This window comes from Mixophyes fleayi, chromosome 1, assembly GCF_038048845.1.
Source record: "Mixophyes fleayi isolate aMixFle1 chromosome 1, aMixFle1.hap1, whole genome shotgun sequence".
Lineage (NCBI taxonomy): Eukaryota > Metazoa > Chordata > Amphibia > Anura > Limnodynastidae > Mixophyes > Mixophyes fleayi.
The window spans coordinates 64,085,098-64,087,597 of NC_134402.1; the positions used below are offsets into that span (position 1 = coordinate 64,085,098).

At 45.4% G+C, this 2,500-nt stretch overlaps 6 non-coding genes and 7 pseudogenes across 6 annotated transcripts in view; all 13 read left to right on the forward strand.

Moving 5' to 3' along the window:
* Window positions 1-95, forward strand: part of LOC142136832 (5S ribosomal RNA) — a 119-nt gene extending 24 nt beyond the window's left edge. Inside the window, exon 1 of the ribosomal RNA XR_012687532.1 lies at window positions 1-95. This exon is cut by the window's left edge and continues 24 nt beyond it. This is a non-coding gene — a ribosomal RNA (5S ribosomal RNA).
* An 82-nt stretch (window positions 96-177) lies between these two features.
* LOC142111471 (5S ribosomal RNA) lies at window positions 178-296 on the forward strand. Its single transcript, XR_012680966.1, has one exon. It is a non-coding gene; the product is annotated as a 5S ribosomal RNA (ribosomal RNA).
* Window positions 297-380: 84 nt separating this feature from the next.
* On the forward strand, window positions 381-499 carry LOC142127038 (5S ribosomal RNA; annotated as a pseudogene).
* An 84-nt stretch (window positions 500-583) lies between these two features.
* LOC142112052 (5S ribosomal RNA) lies at window positions 584-702 on the forward strand. Its single transcript, XR_012681136.1, has one exon. It is a non-coding gene; the product is annotated as a 5S ribosomal RNA (ribosomal RNA).
* Window positions 703-786: 84 nt separating this feature from the next.
* On the forward strand, window positions 787-905 carry LOC142124899 (5S ribosomal RNA; annotated as a pseudogene).
* Window positions 906-989: 84 nt separating this feature from the next.
* LOC142111482 (5S ribosomal RNA) lies at window positions 990-1,108 on the forward strand. The gene has a single exon (XR_012680967.1). It is a non-coding gene; the product is annotated as a 5S ribosomal RNA (ribosomal RNA).
* Window positions 1,109-1,192: 84 nt separating this feature from the next.
* Window positions 1,193-1,311, forward strand: LOC142136121 (5S ribosomal RNA; annotated as a pseudogene).
* An 85-nt stretch (window positions 1,312-1,396) lies between these two features.
* LOC142111548 (5S ribosomal RNA) lies at window positions 1,397-1,515 on the forward strand. The gene has a single exon (XR_012680973.1). It is a non-coding gene; the product is annotated as a 5S ribosomal RNA (ribosomal RNA).
* Window positions 1,516-1,600: 85 nt separating this feature from the next.
* On the forward strand, window positions 1,601-1,719 carry LOC142122750 (5S ribosomal RNA; annotated as a pseudogene).
* Window positions 1,720-1,803: 84 nt separating this feature from the next.
* On the forward strand, window positions 1,804-1,922 carry LOC142111493 (5S ribosomal RNA). The gene has a single exon (XR_012680968.1). It is a non-coding gene; the product is annotated as a 5S ribosomal RNA (ribosomal RNA).
* Window positions 1,923-2,005: 83 nt separating this feature from the next.
* LOC142136711 (5S ribosomal RNA) lies at window positions 2,006-2,124 on the forward strand (annotated as a pseudogene).
* Window positions 2,125-2,209: 85 nt separating this feature from the next.
* Window positions 2,210-2,328, forward strand: LOC142125622 (5S ribosomal RNA; annotated as a pseudogene).
* An 85-nt stretch (window positions 2,329-2,413) lies between these two features.
* The window catches only part of LOC142117462 (5S ribosomal RNA), a 119-nt pseudogene continuing 32 nt past the window's right edge, over window positions 2,414-2,500 (forward strand).

Genomic DNA, 2,500 nt, shown 5'->3' on the forward strand with positions numbered 1-2,500 from the left:
AAGCCCAATCTCATCTGATCTTGGAAGCTAAGCAGGGCCGGGCCTGGTTAGTACTTGGATGGGAGACCACCTGGGAATACCAGGTGCTGTAGGCCTTTTATTTTATTTTTTCTTGTTCCGGCTTCCTTCAATGCTGGTTTTCAGATGTATAAGAGATGTAGGTCAGTAGGAAACCATACCTACAGCCACACCACCCTGAACAAGCCCAATCTCATCTGATCTTGGAAGCTAAGAAGGGCTGGGCCTGGTTAATACTTGGATGGGAGACCACCTGGGAATACCAGGTGCTGTAGGCCTTTTGTTTTTTATTTTCTCTTGTTCCGTCTTCCTTCAATGCTGGTTTTCAGATGTATAAGAGATGTAGGTCAGTAGGAAACCATACCTACAGCCACACCACCCTGAACAAGCCCAATCTTATCTGATTTTGGAAGCTAAGAAGGGCTGGGCCTGGTTAGTACTTTGATGGGAGACCACCTGGGAATACCAGATGCTGTAGGCCTTTCTTTTTTATTTTCTCTTGTTCCGACTTCCTTCAATGCTGGTTTTGAGATGTATAAGAGATGTAGGTCATTAGAAAAACAATACCTACAGCCACACCACCCTGAACAAGCCCAATTTCGTCTGATCTTGGAAGCTAAGCAGGGCTGGGTCTGGTTAGTACTTGGATGGGAGACCACCTGGGAATACCAGGTGCTGTAGGCAATTTTTTTTTATTTTCTCTTGTTCCGACTTCCTTCAATGCTGGTTTGGAGATGTATAAGAGATGTAGGTCATTAGGAAATCAAAATCTACAGCCACACCACCCTGAACAAGCCCAATCTCGTCTGATCTTGGAAGCTAAGCAGGGCCTGGCCTGGTTAGCACTTGGATGGGAGACCACCTGGGAATACCAGGTGCTGTAGGCAGTTTTTTTTTATTTTCTCTCTTTTCCGGCTTCCTTCGAAGCTGGTTTTGAGATGTATAAGAGATGTAGGTCAGTAGGAAACCATACCTACAGCCACACCACCCTGAACAAGCCCAATCTCATCTGATCTTGGAAGCTAAGAAGGGCTGGGCCTGGTTAATACTTGGATGGGAGACCACCTGGGAATACCAGGTGCTGTAGGCCTTTTTTTTTTATTTTCTCTTGTTCCGACTTCCTTCGATGCTGGTTTTGAGATGTATAAGAGATGTAGGTCATTAGGAAATCAATACCTACAGCCACACCACCCTGAACAAGCCCAATCTCGTCTGATCTTCAAAGCTAAGCAGGGCCAGGCCTGGTTAGTAGTTGGATGGGAGACCACCTGGGAATACCAGGTGCTTTAGGCAATTTTTTTTTTATTTTCTCTTGTTCCGGCTTCCTTCGAACCTGGTTTTGAGATGTATAAGAGATGTAGGTCTTTAGGAAACCAATACCTACAGCCACACCACCCTGAACAAGCCCAATCTCATCTGATCTTGGAAGCTAAGAAGGGCCGGGCCTGGTTAGTACTTGAATGGGAGACCACCTGGGAATACCAGGTGCTGTAGGCAATTTTTTTTTTATTTTCTCTTGTTCCGACTTCCTTCAATGCTGGTTTTGAGATGTATAAGAGATGTAGGTCATTAGGAAATCAATACCTACAGCCACACCACCCTGAACAAGCCCAATCTCGTCTGATCTTGGAAGCTAAGCAGGGCCTGGCCTGGTTAGCACTTGGATGGGAGACCACCTGGGAATACCAGGTGCTGTAGGCAGTTTTTTTTTATTTTCTCTCTTTTCCGGCTTCCTTCGAAGCTGGTTTTGAGATGTATAAGAGATGTAGGTCAGTAGGAAACCATACCTACAGCCACACCACCCTGAACAAGCCCAATCTCATCTGATCTTGGAAGCTAAGAAGGGCTGGGCCTGGTTAATACTTGGATGGGAGACCACCTGGGAATACCAGGTGCTGTAGGCCTTTTTTTTTATTTTCTCTTGTTCCGACTTTCTTCAATGCTGGTTTTGAGATGTATAAGAGATGTAGGTCATTAGGAAATCAATATCTACAGCCACACCACCCTGAACAAGCCCAATCTCATCTGATCTTTAAAGCTAAGCAGGGCCAGGCCTAGTTAGTAGTTGGATGGGAGTCCACCTGGGAATACCAGGTGCTTTAGGCAATTTTTTTTTTATTTTCTCTTGTTCCGGCTTCCTTCGAAGCTGGTTTTGAGATGTATAAGAGATGTAGGTCTTTAGGAAACCAATACCTACAGCCACACCACCCTGAACAAGCCCAATCTCAGCTGATCTTGGAAGCTAAGAAGGGCCGGGCCTGGTTAGTACATGAATGGGAGACCACCTGGGAATACCAGGTGCTGTAGGCAATTTTTTTTTTATTTTCTCTTGTTCCGACTTCCTTCAATGCTGCTTTTGAGATGTATAAGAGATGTAGGTCATTAGAAAAACAATACCTACAGTCACACCACCCTGAACAAGCCCAATCTCATCTGATCTTGGAAGCTAAGCAGTGCCGGGCCTGGTTAGTACTTGGATGGG